Here is a 17257-nt window from a genome sequence, read left to right on the forward strand (position 1 = left end):
TTTAAACTAAATCATTTTCAAGCTAGAAAGATCTATCCAGAATAAATTTAATATTCTATCTTAAGGTAGAATTTTATAAACAAAATATAAAAGTATGGTATACATGCATAGATCTTTAACGCAAATCCTTTACTTACAGTAAGTTCAATAATTACATTAGTTAAACAATATACTTGGCCACAAAGAAGATAAAGCATCTTGTTCCGTTATCAGTTATACCATTTCTCAAGCCTCCAGTTTGCCTTCTATAGGGTCTCTTTGCAGAAATTTGGCGAAAAAAATAACGGATTGTGTCTTTACGTGTCTTTAATGTTCGGCAAAGAAAGATTAATACAGGGGAAAAAAATACAATATAACATTAGGGCTTACATTAGATTACATTTTATTGAAAAGCAGAGAACAATATGGAACGGAGCTTTGAAATGTATCCATTCCTGAACAAAATAATCTTGTTGCTTAATTTCATGGAGTTTAGCGGCCTTCTCTTCTCCCCACCAGCCTGAACGTTAATCTAAGCTGTAACCTGATTTAATTTTCCAGTTCATGGGATGGGAATCTGCTTCACATGGTAAATCGGCCAACGATGTGTTGCTCTTTTAATCACAGGAAATTTTTCTCATGTCAAAAGTGAAACCAACAAATAGAAACGTGCAAACCGTAGAGAAAGAATAACGAAGTGTATAGATACATATAATCTTCAGAATCGTCATCCATAATTGTGAACACCACTTTTACAAATTAATAATACCTAGTAGAAATTTACTCTACTTTATTCTTTTTTTCCTTTAACCTCTTAAAGGACAGAGCTTTACTTTCAAAATCTGAGCAGTGTCACTTTAATGAAGTCATAACTCTGAAATGTTTCACTGTATCCTAGTTATTCCAAGTTTGTTTGTTTTTTCGTGACATATTGTACTTCGTGTAAGTGGTATATTTTAATTGACGTGATTTGCGCTTATTCATGAAAATTTTGACAATAAAAAAATTAGAAAATTTAGCAATTTTTAATCTTTAAATTTGTATGTCCTTAACCCCGTCATGACCTTGGGATTTTTCGTTTTTCCGTGTTCGTTTTTCGCTCCCCTCCTTCCCAGAGCCATAACTGTTTTATTTTTCCATCAATTTGGCCATGTGAGGGCTTATTTTTTGTGGGACGAGTTGTACTTTTGAACGGCATCATTGGTTTTACCATGTCGTGTACTAGAAGACGGGAAAAAAATTCCAAGTGCGGTGAAATTGCAAAAAAAGTGCAATCCCACGCTAGTTTTTTGCTTGGCTTTTTTGCTAGGTTCACTAAATGCTAAAACTGACCTGCCATTATGATTCTCCAGGTCACTACGAGTTCATAGACACCTAACATGACTAGGTTATTTTTTACCTAAGTGGTGAAAAAAAATTCCAAACTTTGCAAAAAAAATAAATAAATAAATAAAAATAAAAATTGCGCCATTTTCCGATGCACGTAGCGTCTCCATTTTTCATGATCTGGGTCGGTTGAGGGCTTATTTTTTGCGTGCCGAGCTGGCATTTTTAATGATTCCAATTCGGTGCAAATACGTTCTTTTGATCGCCCGTTATTGCATTTTAATGCAATGTTGCGGCGACCAAAAAAACGTAATTCTGGCGTTTCGATTTTTTTTCTCATTACGCCATTTAGCGATCAGGTTAATGCTTTTTTTTTATTGATAGAACGGGCGATTCTGAACGTGGCGATACCAAATATGTGTAGGTTTGATTTTTTTTTTATTGATTTATTTTGATTGGGGCGAAAGGGGGGTGATTTAAACTTTTATATTTTTTTTATTTTTTTCACATTTTTTTTTACTTTTGCCATGCTTCAATAGCCTCCATGGGAGGCTAGAAGCAGGCACAGAACGATCGCCTCTGCTACATAGCAGCGATCTGCTGTTCGCTGCTATGTAGTAGAAAATCAGGTGTGCTGTGAGCGCCGACCACAGGGTGGCGCTCACAGCTATCGGCGATCAGTAACCATAGAGGTCTCAAGGACCTCTATGGTTACAATGGAGAAGCATCGCCGACCTCCCATCATGTGACGGGGGTCGGCGATGCGCTCATTTCCGGCCGCCCGGCCGGATGCGGTAGTTAAATGCCGCTGTCTGCGTTTGACAGCGGCATTTAACTAGTTAATAGCGGCGGGTGAATCGTGATTTCACCCGCCGCTATTGCGGGCACATGTCAGCTGTTCAAAACAGCTGACATGTCCCGGCTTTGATGCGGGCTCACCGCGGAGCCCTGCATCAAAGCAGGGGAGCTGACCTCGGACGTACTATCCCGTCCGAGGTCAGTAAGGGGTTAAATCAGATAGTTACAATACACAACATAGTTGATAAATAACATTTCCCACCTGTCTACTTTACAATAGCATCATTTTTTAAACATTTTTTTTTTTTGTTAGGAAGTTAAAAAAGTTAAAAGTCTGAATCTGTAATATTCAATTTTTCAAACAAAATTTACAAAACCAATATTTTTTAGGGACCAAATCACATTTGAAGAAACTTTGAAGGCTATATGACAAAAAAATGCCCATTTTTAAAAATGCACCCCTCAAGGAGCTCAAAACTACATTCAAGAAGTGTATTATCCCTTTAGGTCAGAGGTCCCCAACCTTTTTTGCACCAGGGACCGGCTTTAAGCAAGACCAGTTTTCCATGGCCCGGTGGGGGTGGGGCAGAGGCGGGGCTTTGGTCATATGGGGGTGGGGTTATGGAGGGATGGAACTTAGTGCATACTTATCATATAATTATGACATTTATAATGAGAATGTGATTCAAACTGATTCAATGTGATTCAAACCTATAAAGCTGTGCCTTATATATAGTGCTCTGCACCGTTGCCCCATAGATGCTCCACATAAAGCTGTGCCTTATATATAGTGCTCTGCACCGTTGCCCCATAGATGCTCCGCATAAAGCTGTGCCTTATATATAATGCTCTGCACCGTTGCCCCATAGATGCTCCACATAAAGCTGTGCCTTATATATAGTGCTCTGCACCGTTGCCCCATAGATGCTCCACATAAAGCTGTGCCTTATATATAATGCTCTGCACCGTTGCCCCATAGATGCTCCACATAAAGCTGTGCCTTATATATAGTGCTCTGCACCGTTGCCCCATAGATGCTCCACATAAAGCTGTGCCTTATATATTATGCTCTGCACCGTTGCCCCATAGATGCTCCACATAAAGCTGTGCCTTATATATAGTGCTCTGCACCGTTGCCCCATAGATGTTCCACATAAAGCTGTGCCTTATATATAATGCTCTGCACCGTTGCCCCATAGATGCTCCACATAAAGCTGTGCCTTATATATAGTGCTCTGCACCGTTGCCCCATAGATGCTCCACATAAAGCTGTGCCTTATATATAGTGCTCTGCACCGTTGTCCCATAGATACTCCACATAAAGCTGTGCCATTGCTGCTGCTGCTGCAATAAAAAAAAAACACATACTCACCTGTCTTGCTTGCAGCTCCTCAGCGTCCCGTCCCGGCGTCTCTCCGCACTGACTGATCAGGCAGAGGGCGGCGCGCACACTATATGCGTCATCGCGCCCTCTGACCTGCAGTCAGTGCGGAGAGACGCCGGGAAGATGGCGCGACGCCCGGCGTGTGGAACGAGGACAGGTGAATATGTAATACTTACCTGCTCCCGGCGTCCCGCTCCTTCCCCTGGACAGCTGGTCTTCGGTGCCGCAGCCTCTTCCTCTGTCAGCGGTCACCGGCACCGCTGATTAGAGAAATGAAGCTAGCTGTCAGCGGCGACGCGGACCGGCTGAAAAACCCCAACGGCCCGGTCCTGGTCCGCGGACCGGCGGTTTGGGACCTCTGCTTTAGGTACATCACAAGAAATAAAACAAATGTGGAAGGAAAAAATGAAAATATTACCTTTTCCCACAAAAATGTTGCTATAGACCCAAAGTATTTTTTTCTTACACAATTTCTCGTGAATGTGGCAATACCCCATATGTGAATGTACAGTATTATTTGGCCATACGGTGAGACATGGGAGAGAAGGAGAGCTACAGTTATGTCCATATATATTTGGACAGAGACAACATTTTTGTAATTTTGGTTATAGACATTACCACAATGAATTTTAAACAAAACAATTCAGATGCAGTTGAAGTTCAGACTTTCAGCTTTCATTTGAGGGTATCCACATTAAAATTGGATGAAGGGTTTAGGAGTTTCAGCTCCTTAACATGTGCCACCCTGTTTTTAAAGGGCCCAAAAATAATGGACAGATTAAATAATTTTAAATAAAATGTTCATTTATAGTACTTGGTTGAAAACCAGTTGTTGGCAATGACTGCCTGAAGTCTTGAACTTATGGACATCACCAGACGCTGTGTTTCCTCCTTTTTGATGCTCTGCCAGGCCTTCACTGCGGTGGTTTTCAGTTGCTGTTTGTTTGTGGGCCTTTCTGTGTGAAGTTTAGTCTCTAACAAGTGAAATGCATGCTCAATTGGGTTGAGATCAGGTGACTGACTTGGCCATTCAGGAATATTCCACTTCTTTGATTTAATAAACTCCTGGGTTGCTTTGGCTTTATGTTTTGGGTCATTGTCCATCTGTAGTATGAAACGACAACCAATCAGTTTGGCTGCATTTGGCTGGATCTGAGCACACAGTATGTCTCGGAATACCTCAGAATTCATTCGGCTGTTTCTGTCCCGTGTCACATCATCAATAAACACTAGTGACCCAGTGCCACTGGCAGCCATGCATGCCCAAGCCATCACACTGCCTCCGCCGTGTTTTACAGATGATGTGGTATGCTTAGGATCATGAGCTGTACCACGCCTTCGCCATACTTTTCTCTTTCCATCAATCTGGTAGAGGTTGATCTTGGTTTCATCTGTCCAAAGAATGTTCTTCCAGAACTGTGCTGGCTTTTTTAGATGTTTTTTAGCAAAGTCCAGTCTAGCCTTTTTATTCTTGATGCTTATGAGTGGCTTGCACCGTGCAGTGAACCCTCTGTATTTACTTTCATGCAGTCTTCTCTTTATGGTAGATTTGGATATTGATACGCCGACCTCCTGGAGAGTGTTGTTCATTTGGTTGGCTGTTGTGAAGGGGTTTCTCTTCACCATGGAGATTATTCTGCGATCATCCACCACTGTTATCCTCCGTGGACGCCCAGGTCTTTTTGCATTGAGGAGTTCGCCAGTGCTTTCTTTCTTTCTCAGGATGTACCAAACTGTAGATTTTGCCACTCCTAATATTGTAGCAATTTCTCTGATGGTTTTTTTCTGTTTTCGCAGCTTAAGGATGGCTTGTTTCACCTGCATGGAGAGCTCATTTGACCGCATGTTTACTTCACAGCAAAACCTTCCAAATGCAAGCACCACACCTCAAATCAACTCCAGGCCTTTTATTTGCTTAATTGAGAATGACATAACGAAGGGATTGCCCACACCTGTCCATGAAATAGCCTTGGAGTCAATTGTCCAATTACTTTTGGTCCCTTTAAAAACAGGGTGGCACATGTTAAGGAGATGAAACTCCTAAACCCTTCATCCAATTGTAATGTGGATACCCTCAAATAAAAGCTGAAAGTCTGAACTTCAACTGCATCTGAATTGTTTTGTTTAAAATTCATTGTGGTAATGTCTATAACCAAAATGAGAAAAATGTTGTCTCTGTCCAAATATATATGGACCTAACTGTATATGCCTCTTGGAAAACAAATTTTCGTAGTATAGTTTGCAGATTCCACATACAGAGCACTTAAGTGCCAGAAGAGCAGAATATTATCCTCAACTGACCCCAGTTTGGTAATCACCACCCTCTGGGAATTCATCAACAAGTGTAGTGATGATTTTGACCCCATAGGTGTTTTACAGAAACAAGCAGCAATGGATGTTGCCAAGTGGGAATGAAATCTGCCATTGCATTTACCATACATTGTAGTGACCAGTACATTGTAGTGCCCAGCTCGTGCTTCTAGAAACACGCACCCCGTAAATTAAGCAGGCTCTCATCACTACAGAAATGCCAAACATGTGGACACTAACTGCGGTTTAGGCACACTGTGGGGCTCAGGAAAAGGAGGCATTTGGATTTGGGAGCGCAGTTTTCACTGGATTTATTTTGGTGGGAACCATGTCACTTTTCCAGAGCCTTTGTGCTACCAGCAATGTGGACACCCCTATATTTCTGTTAACAGATGATGAAACTGAGTGGGGATTTTTTTTTTCCTGAGTTGAGTAGAAGCTTTTATTGGTGGCATTTTAGATCAATTTACATTTATCATGTGCTCTACGCTGAGCACTAACATCAGGGTTTCCATATTAATCTATAAAAATACAAGATTCCGAGTGAAACCCCAGAGGGATACATTCTTTAATGAGGCAGCAGAGTTACTCAGGACTCTGTGTGGCTTCTGTTCGGAGGTATCTGGATTCTAAAAGATGGGCAAACATGATTTTATGCATACCTAAAATTATGGGCACGGCCAGATCACTACTACGTCTATGCATTGGCCATGACAGCTAAAAGGATGGCTACCTATTGAAAAGAGCAATCAGCGGTCTTCACTCTCAGATTTGGTCATGTGCCACAACAGATACCTTATGAATGTTCTTTAAAGTGTTAGTCCTAATGCTCGATCTTCAAGAGCACACTGCTCCCGCTTCCTGCTTGGCAGGGGGTGGTGCGCTCCTGATGACTGGATGATTGACAGCTCGGACCAGTATCACAGTTGCACATCTAGCTAAGCAATGCCCTCTCCTATGCTGCACACAGAAGCGCTTTGCCTCTGCAACACTGGAGCCGGCCAGCTTAAGAGCAGCAGTCCAGCGAGCTTACAACCACCAGTAAAACACAGCAGCAGACGGTGGTAGCCTAGAAAAAATGTAAACTCTAGGGGAGAAGATTCTTCATAAGAGGTAAATTATTTTTACAGCACTTGTAATTCTTTCTCATTTAAAAACATGGGACAACCACATTGCAACTGATTTATGGATTTTTTTTATTGTATGGAAAACTCCTTTAAGACAGCAAGATCTGATTTCCTCCATGATAAGAGGACTTTTTCCTTGTATACATTTAATGACCCTACAATCCGCTCTGGCATGCAATTTCCAATTATCACAAGCATTGTGTTCACTTTCTGTTCTTGCTCTCATCTCTGAAAACTGCTGCATGATAAATTCACAAAATCAGTGATTTTGCTTTAAGAACGTATCAGGTGATCTCAGGGCACCACCACTGCATGAGAACTCTCTCACACAGTGGTGGTGCCATGAGATCACAAAAGCTCATCAGCTGATGAACTCGTGTGACCTCTCTCACGGCGGCTTAGCGCTATACACTGCAAGAGCGATGACGCTCCTGTCAGTCTGTAGCCGGCAGACGGTTAGAGCTGTCTGTTCTACAACTGAGATCACCATGGGACACTCTGAATATTTGGACAACGGCGGACTGCAGAGTATATAGTGGTATTTTACTTTTGATTGTTTACATGGGATATGGGCATCAGGTGTTAAGGTGATAAGGTGAGTATATGTTGTTTTATTTATTTTCAAAAAAAATGTATAGGAGACAAAAATTTAAGTTTAAGCACAGACAACGGCGGATGAGAACTCCTCCCATCAGCGGCACCTGCCATCACTGTTATCAGAGACAGCAGGTGTCTACTAATGGAAGAAGTAGTCTCATTAGCCAACGCCGGTGACCTGCAGTAAACTTTTTACAGCAAGTCATAGTAAGAACTGCGGGGTCACGGTGACATCTGACAGTGTGACCCCGCAGCGCTCTGATCGAAAATAGCAGTTACTCACCGATAACGGTGTTTCTCTGAGCCCATGACGGCACCACGGAGAGAGGGGATCCGCCCACCAAGGACAGGAAACCTACAGATAAAAAGGCGGTACCTCTCTCCTGCATCAGTTGTTTACTAGAGAACGATGGGAGACTATGAACAGAGACTTGCTTTAACCCCTTAACGACCGCCGATACGCCTTTTAACGGCGGCCGCTAAGGGTACTTAAACCACAGCGCCGTTAATTAACGGCGCTGTGGAAAAAGTGAATAGCGCCCCCCAGAGTCGGATTTTCTCTGGGGTCTCGGTTGCCGGGGGTAGCCGAGACCCCAGAGAACATGATTCGGGGGGTTTTTACCGACCCCCCGAGTTGTGATCGCCGGTAATTAACCGTTTACCGGCGGTCGCAACAAAAAAAAACAACGCGATTTGCCATTTAATTTCTCTGTCCTCCGATGTGATCGCACATCGGAGGACAGAGAAATGTGGTCCCCGATAGCCCCCCAATACTCACCTACCTCCCCCGGTGCTCCTCGTCGCTCCCGATGGGCGCCGCCATCTTTTTCCGGGGAAATAATGGCGGGCGCATGCGCAGTGCGCCTGCCGCCCGGCACCCGGATGTTCTTTGGGGTCTCGGCTGCCGGGGGTAGCCGAGACCCCAAAGAACATGATCGGGGTCGGTTTTTACCGACCCCTGTTTTGCGATCGCCGGTAATTAACTGTTTACCGGCGACCGCAAAAAAAAAAAAAAAAAGCGATGTCATTATCTGTCCTCTGATGTGATCGCACATCAGAGGACAGAGAAATAGGGGGATTCGGGGACCCTGTTATACTTACCGGTGTCCCTGGGTCCTCCTGCTTCTTCTGCTGGCCGCCGGCTTCTTGCTCCGGTAAGAAAATGGCGGGCGCATGCGCAGTGCGCCCGCCATGATCTGCCGGCCGGCAGAAGAAAATTCTTCCTCTTTTTTTATTTTGGTCACTGTGAGATCCTATCACAGTGATCAAAATAAAAAAAATAGTAAATAACCCCCCCCCCTTTATCTCCCCCTTAGTAAGAAAAAAATAATAAAATTAAAAAAATGTATGAATTTCTATTTTCCAAATAGGGTTAGGGTTAGGGGTAGGGGTAGGGTTAGGGTTAGGGTTAGTGTACTCAGGACAAATTGGACAACAACTTTTGGGGTCCAATTTCTCTTGTTACCTTTGTGAAAGTAAAAATTGGGGGGCTAAAAAAATCTTTTTTGTGAAAAAAATATTTTTTCTGTTTTCACGACTGCATTATAAACTTCTGTGAAGCACTTGGGCATTCAAAGTTCTCACAACACATCTAGATAAGTTCCTTGGGGGGTCTAGTTTCCAAAATGAGGTCACTTGTGGGGGGTGTCTACTGTTTAGGTACATCGGGGGCTCTGCAAACGCAACATAATGCCTGCAGACCATTCTATCAAAGTCTGCATTCCAAAACGGCGCTCCTTCCCTTCCAAGCTCTGCCATGCGCCCAAACAGTGCTTTATCCCCCACATATGGGGTATCAGCCTACTCAGCATAAATTGCACAATAAATTTTGGGGTCCAATTTCTCCTGTTACACTTGTGAAAGTAAAAATTTGGGGGTGAAAAGATCATTTTTGTGGAAAAAATATGATTTTTTTTATTTTCATGGCTCTACATTATAAACTTCTGTGAAGCAGTTGGGGGTTCCTAGTGCTCACCACACATCTAGATAAGCTCTTTGGGGGGTCTAGTTTCCAAAATGGAGTCACTTGTGGGGGGTTTCTACTGTTTAGGTACATCAGGATCTCTGCAAATGCAACATGACACCTGCAGACCATCCCATCAAAGTCTGCATTCCAAGCGGCGCTCCTTCCCTTCCGAGCCCTGATGGGTGCCCAAACAGTGCCCTCCCCCCACATATGGGGTATCAGCGTACTCAGGACAAACTGGTCAACAGATTTTGTGGTCCAATGTCTCCTGTTACCCTTGATAAAATAAAAAATTGCAGGCTAAAAAATCATTTTTGAGTGAAAAAAAGGATTTTTTATTTTCACGGCTCTACGCTATAAACTTCCGTGAAGCACCTGGGGGTTTAAAGTGCTCACCACACATTTTGATAAGTTCCTTAAGGGGTCTAGTTTCCAAAATGGTGTCATTTGTGGGGGGTTTCCACTGTTTAGGCACATCAGGGGCTCTCCAAACGCGACATGGCATCCGATCTCAATTCCAGCCAATTCTACATTGAAAAAGTAAAACGGCACTCCTCTTCCAAGCTCTGCAGTGCGCCCAAACAGTGGTTTACCCCCACATATGGGGTATCGACGTACTCAGGAGAGGTTGCACAACAACATTTGTTGTCTAATTTCTCCTGTTACCCTTGTGAAAATAAAAATTTGGGGGCAAAAAGATCATTTTTGTAGAAAAAAATGCGACTTTTTTATTTTCACGGCTCTACGTTACAAACTTCCGGGAAGCACCTGGGGGTTTAAAGTGCTCACCACACATCTAGATAAGTTCCTTAAGGGGTCTAGTTTCCAAAATGGTGTCATTTGTGGGGGGTTTCCACTGTTTAGGCACATCAGTGGCTCTCCAAATGCGACATGGCATCCGATCTCAATTGCAGCTAATTCTACATTGAAAAAGTAAAACGGCGCTCCTTCTCTTCCAAGCTCTGCAGTGAGCCCAAACAGTGGTTTACCCCCACATATGGGGTATCAACGTACTCAAGAGAAATTGCACAACAACTTGTGTGGTCTAATTTCTCCTGTTACCCTTGGGAAAATAAAAATTTTGGGGCAAAAATATCATTTTTGTAGAAAAAATTTGATTTTTTATTTTCACGGCTCTACGTTATAAACTTCCGTGAAGCACCTGGGGGATCAAAGTGCTCACCACACATCTAGTTAAGTTCCTTATGGGGTCTAGTTTCCAAAATGGTGTCACTTGTGGGGGGTTTCCACTGTTTAGGCACATCAGGGGCTCTCCAAACGCGACATGGCGTCCGATCTCAATTCCAGCCAATTCTACATTGAAAAAGTCAAACGGCGCTCCTTCTCTTCCAAGCTCTGCGGTGCGCCCAAACAGTGGTTTACCCCCACATATGGGGTATCAGCGTATTCAGGAGAAATTGCACAACAAAATGTATGGTTAAAATTCTGTTTTTACACTTGTGAAAATAAAAAAATATGGTTCTGAATTAAAGTGTTTGCAAAAAAAGTTAAATGTTCATTTTTTCCTTCCACGTTGTTTGAGTTCCTGTGAAGCACGTAAAGGGTTAATAAACTTCTTGAATGTGGTTTTAAGTACCTTGAGGGGTGCAGTTTTTAGAATGGTGTCACACTTGGTTATTTTCTATCATATAGACCCTTCAAAATGACTTCAAATGTGATGTGGTCCCTAAAAAAAAATGGTGTTGTAAAAATGAGAAATTGCTGGTCAAATTTTAACCCTTATAACTCCGTAACAAAAAAAAATTTTGTTTCCAAAATTGTGCTGATGTAAAGTAGACATGTCGGAAATGTTATTTATTAACTATTTTGTGTGACATAACTCTCTGATTTAAGGGCATAAAAATACAAAATTTGAAAATTGCTAAATTTTAAAAATTTTCACCATATTTCCATTTTTTTCATAAATAATCGCAAGTAATATTGAAATGTTACCACTAGCATGAAGTACAACATGTCACGAAAAAACAATCTCAGAATCAGCAGGATCCGTTAAAGCGTTCCAGAGTTATAACCTCATAAAGTGACAGTGGTCAGAATTGTAAAAATTGGCTCGGTCATTAAGTACCAAATTGTCTCTGTCACGAAGGGGTTAAACATTATCTAAATACTTATCATGAAATACCGCGTGACTATTATACTATTAACATAAGGCACTATATTAATGTGCACACCCAGGAAGTGAAGGGAGGGAATGTACGGGTGCCTTCATGGGCTCAGAGAAACACCGTTATCGGTGAGTAACTACTATTTTCTCTGACGCCCATGACGGCACCACGGAGAGAATTGCAGAGATTTGTACATTAGGGAGGGACCACCGCTTCCAGAACCCTTTTACCGAAGGTAAGGTCCGAAGAGGAGGTAAGGTCCAATCTATAGTGCCTATAGAAAGTGGACGGTGAAGACCAGGTAGCAGCTTTATATATCTGCTCAATAGAAGCTCCGGCCTTCTCCACCCAAGAAGTTGCCACTGCTCTTGTCGAGTGTGCCTTGATTTTTCCCGGAACGGGTAAGCCACTTGCTGAGTATGACAGGCTAATGGCTTCTGTAATCCATCTTGCCAGGGTGCCTTTAGATGCTTTCTTCCCCTTCCGGGGACCCTGGAAACACACAAAGAAAGAGGAATCCTCCCTACTCTCCCTAGTGGCTTCTATGTAACGTATCAGATATCTCCTTACATCTAATGTATGTAACGCCTCTTCCTCTTTGTTTTTGGGGTTAGGACAGAAAGAGGGCAGAGATATTTCCTGTGTTCTGTGAAAACGGGATGCCACTTTTGGGAGATATGCAGGGTCTGTTTTTAGGATGACCCTATCATCCAGGATGTGTGTGAAAGGGGGGTTGGCGGAAAGGGCTTGGATATCACTGACCCTACGTGCGGAAGTAAGTGCAACTAGCAGGGAAGTTTTCAGGGATAAGATTTTTACTGAAGCATCCGCTAAAGGTTCAAAATGAGGTTTAGATAATGCCCTAAGAACTAAATTTAAATCCCACTGAGGGGTAGATTTCACGGGTAGAGGCCTTGATCTACCGGCTGCTTTGATGAATCTAGATATCCATCGGTTCCCTGCTAGGTCATAGTTGAACAGAGCTCCTAGAGCCGCTACGTGAACTTTTAAGGTGTTTGTGGCCAGACCCAACTCTAACCCATTCTGTAGAAACTCTAGAATGGCATTAAGAGGGACGCCCTCCCCAATTTTGGAGCCTGAAGATGAGAGAAATTTTTTCCAAACTTTCCCGTATTGTTTGGTTGTAACGGGCTTCCTACTTTGTAACAGTGTAGATACTAGCCCCGGAGAAAGCCCCCTGTTTTCTAGTAGCTCCCTTTCAAATGCCAAGCTGTCAAGTGCAAACTTGCCACTTGAGGATGATGAACTGGGCCTTGGGAGAGAAGGTTCGGGAGATCCGGCAGAACCCATGGATTGGAGATGGACATTCTCATCATCCAGGAAAACCAAGGCCTTTTCGGCCAGAAGGGGGCAATCAAGATTATGTGAGCCCCGTCCTCCCGAATCTTCCTCAGCACCGCTGGAATCAGAGCAATAGGGGGAAATGCATACGCTAGTTGATGGTTCCAGGGTATCAGGAACGCATCCAGAGAAACAGGGTTCCCCCACGGTGTTATTGAGCAAAAAGTATTCACTTTTTTGTTCAGATGGTTTGCGAAGAGGTCTATGCTTGGTGAGCCCCATTTTACCGAGATTTGATTGAACACCGACTGACTTAGCTCCCATTCCCCTTGCCTCAAGCGGGAGCGACTCAAGTAGTCTGCTCTGAAATTGTCTACTCCCTTTATGTGCAGGCCCGATAGAGATTGAAAGTTGCTTTCGGCTATGGGGAAGATTGAGCTGGTTATCTCCATCAGACTCCGAGAACGGGTACCCCCTTGGTGATTCAGATATGCTATTATCACCACCTTGTTGTCCGACATAACTCTGACATGGTGAGACCGAAGGGGCCCCAGGAACTCTAAGAGTGCAAATTTGACTGCCAACAGTTCTTTCATATTGGAGGATGCTTTTTTCAGATATGGAGCCCAATTCCCCTGAGCTAACAGGTCGTTCAGGTGAGCCCCCCACCCGCTGGGACTTGCGTCCGTTGTCACTACCCGAGATACAGGAGTCACCCACGGGATTCCCTGAGAAAGACTGCTTAGCGATGTCCACCAGCTTAGAGACCGAATTGTGTTTAGCGACAAAACGAGCTGACCTTCTAAATTCCCTTTTAGAGAGACTTCCTCTGACAAGATTTGCCATTGAAGTTCTCTTGAGTGTAAGTGAGCCCATTGGACTGCCGGGATGCAGGCCGTCATGGATCCCAGGAGGGACATCGCTTGGCGCAGTGTTATGGAGGGATTGTCTCGCCTTCTGGATACCAGATTTATGATGTTCTGTATTTTTTCCCCTGGAAGGCGACATTCTTGTTTTATAGAGTCCAGAGTGAGACCCAGGTACTCCTGGATCTGGCATGGTAACAATCTGGATTTCTTTAAGTTTATTAACCAACCTAGTTCTTCCAGAGAATGTCTGATTGTTTTTAGCTGTTCCTCGCAGTGTTGTGGAGAGGAACCTATTATCAAAAAGTCGTCGAGGTATGGTACTATCAGGGTATCCTTCTCCCTCAGGTGAGCCATTACCTCCGCCACTATTTTTGTGAAGATCCGCGGAGCTATAGCCAACCCGAAGGGTAGGGCTAAGAATTGAAAATGGTATATCACTCCCCTTATATAGACCGCTATTCTGAGGAATTTCTGATGATTTTCGTGAATCGGGACGTGGTAGTAGGCGTCCCTTAGATCCAGAACTACCATGAAACACAGTGGAAACAACATCTTTATTGAGGTTTTTATTGTCTCCATCTTGAACGGCTGGATTTCTAAGAATTTGTTTAACTCTTTCAGATTCACAATAGTTCTGAATGAACCGTCCGGCTTCTTCCTCAGGAACAGAGGGGAGTAGCACCCTTGACCTCTTTCTTGTAGGGGAACTTCCATGAGAACCCCTTTGTTTACCAGTCCCATGACTTCTTTTTCTAAAGCCAGCTGCTCTTCCTCCGAAGATCTTAGAGAAGTCGTCCTGAACGAGGGGTGAGGGGGTTTTTGAAATTTCAATTTTAGTCCGGATCTTACTATGTTCAAAACCCAAGGACTGTTGGTAATCTTTTCCCAGGCTGAGGCGAAGAGGGCAAGTCTTCCCCCCCACCTGGGGCAAGCATTCATTGTGCGGGTTTTTTATTGTTGTTAGGGTTTTTGTTGAAGATGAAACCCTTGTTTTTGTTTCGCTTGTCGTCCCACCTATCCTGGTTTTTTCCTGGCTTCCTTCGGAAGAACCTCTTGCTCCGAAAGGGCCTTCTGTATGAAGGGAAGCCCAGGGAGGGAAAAGATTTCTTTTTATCCCCTGCTTTTTCTAGAATGTCATCTAGAGTGGGCCCGAATAGGAACTCTCCTTCACAGGGAATTGTACATAATTTAGACTTGGTCTGGAGGTCTCCAGGCCAACATTTTAGCCAGAGGGCCCGCCTTGCGGCATTAGAAAACACCGCCGACCTAGCGGATAATTTGATTGAGTCCGCCGAGGCGTCTGCTAAGAAGGCGGCAGCTCCCCGCATAACGGGCAACATTTTTAGAATTGAGTCTCGGGAAGACCTGTTTTTGAGTTGGCTTTCCAATTGGTCTAGCCAAACCATCAGGGAGCGGGATGTACAAGCGGCAGCGACTGCTGGTTTAAGGCCTCCACCAGCCGCTTCCCATGAACCTCTGAGGAAACCATCTGCTTTCTTGTCCATTGGGTCTTTCAAGACCCCCATGTCCTCAAACGGAAGGGCATATTTTTTGGATGCCTTGGCGATTGCCACATCCAGTTTAGGTGCCTTATCCCAGTAGGAACAGGACTGGTCATCGAATGGATATTTCTTTTTTGGAGTGAGTAGTGACTTCCTCACAGGCTTTTTCCACTCTTTTTTAATCAAAGATTGGATTTTTTCATTGAGGGGAAAGGCCCTTCTCTTTTTCTGGTCAAGCCCTCCGAACATTATGTCTTGGACGGATCTTTTGGGGTGAGGATCTGCCAGCCCCATAGTGTTCCTAACGGCTTTAACAAGGCTATCAGTTTCTTCTATAGGAAAGCAACTACGGCCCCCCGAGGAAGATGAAGATGATGATGATGATGAGGATGAGGAGGAAGAATTAGATGAGTCTGAATCCATATCTTCCCCTGAATCACCCGATTCAGGAGATGGAGATCTGTGTTTAGTCTTCCTTCTCTTTTTTCCCCCTTTGAGGGATTTAAAGGTTTCCTCCACCTGGACTTTAATCAGGTTTTTGAGATCTGCCGCAAACCCGGGAAGGCCCTCCGACACTGTCTGCTGAATACAAATACTGCACAGTCTTTTGTCCCATGAAGATGGAAGATCTTCTTTGCATAGGGCACATATGATATGCTTAGTTTTACTTGCGCTTTTCCCCTATGGTAAAAGACATAAAGATAGATTCTCACTATCGCTAACATTCACGGAGATCACTCACCACCTTATGGACCCATAAATACCGGTTGGGCACGATCCGTGTTTGCTTTAGAGCCGGACGCAATACTGGACTCTTTGCTGCGTAGTGATCCAGAACGCCCTCCGGTAGAGCTTTGGTGCCCTTTCTGGGTCCGTCGCTGCTTCTGCTGCTGCGGTGTTGGTTGTGGAGATGCCCTGGGCAGGGGTGATACCTGCTCCACATCGCTCACTGGTGAGCATTGGCCAGACTCCATTTTAGAAGCGCTTTTGCCCCCAGATGCCCCGCTTAAAATAGCGGTGGAAGGCGCCATTTTTTTTTTCCCGCACATGCGCAGATCGCCTTGCGCATAGAATCCCGCTCCTGCGCAGATCGTCCGGGCACGAAATCTCGCGCCTGCGCATTCTCCAGCGGCGCTCTAGGCGGGGATCCGCTTGTGCGCACGCAAGCCCCTGCCGCTTGAAAACACGTCTGTTCCCGCGCGAGCGCAGATGGGGCAAGATGGCGGCGCACTTACTACACGCTGACTCCACGGGAACTCCCAGGAGCTCAGGCTGCAGACTGACGCCAGGGAGCCACATCGCTCCTATCCATAGAGCGGACCCTTGGACACGGCTGCTGCTGGTGAGTCTTCTTAGAGAGGCGGCTCCTGCCACCTCTCCCCGCGCACCCTAAAAAAGGCCTACCAGCCCCTAGCGGTGGCGCTTCGGGTCACCATATCTAACCGAGGCAGGGGGGCCCCCGCTGCCTGGATCAGCTGATTGGCCCCGGACTCCCACGAAGAACTTTTCCTCTGACGGAGGTGGATCTGTAGGTCTCCCATCAAGGACAGGAAACCAACTGATGCAGGAGAGAGGTACCGCCTTTTTATCTGTAGGTTTCCTTTCCTTGGTGGGCGGATCCCCTCTCTCCGTGGTGCCGTCATGGGCGTCAGAGAAAGTAACCATCTTACCGGCGGTAATGTTAATGCCGATCTGAACCGTCGCACCGGTGTTTCTCGTGCTGTCACACAGATGTAGAGTGGGAAACACCATAGGAAGTCCATAAAAACGAAAGCAAAATTCAGCAAATCTGCAAACATTTTTATACCTGCGTTTTTGCTGCAGATTTGACTGACTCAGTTGAAGTCATCGAGTAAAAAATGGTAAACATCCGAACAAAGAATTGACATGCTGCAGAAAAAAACAAATACACAAAGCAAAATTATTAGTCATGTGCACAACACTTCAGGATCCTCATTGGTTTAGCTGGCA

The 17257-nt window shown here is 44.5% G+C and overlaps 1 protein-coding gene across 5 annotated transcripts in view; it reads right to left on the reverse strand.

Annotated features, from left to right (window-relative positions):
- DENND1A (DENN domain containing 1A) overlaps positions 1–17257 on the reverse strand; it is an 851690-nt gene that overhangs the window by 691841 nt on the left and 142592 nt on the right. The window lies entirely within an intron of this gene.

Source organism: Ranitomeya variabilis, chromosome 2 (assembly GCF_051348905.1).
Source record: "Ranitomeya variabilis isolate aRanVar5 chromosome 2, aRanVar5.hap1, whole genome shotgun sequence".
Taxonomy (NCBI): domain Eukaryota; kingdom Metazoa; phylum Chordata; class Amphibia; order Anura; family Dendrobatidae; genus Ranitomeya; species Ranitomeya variabilis.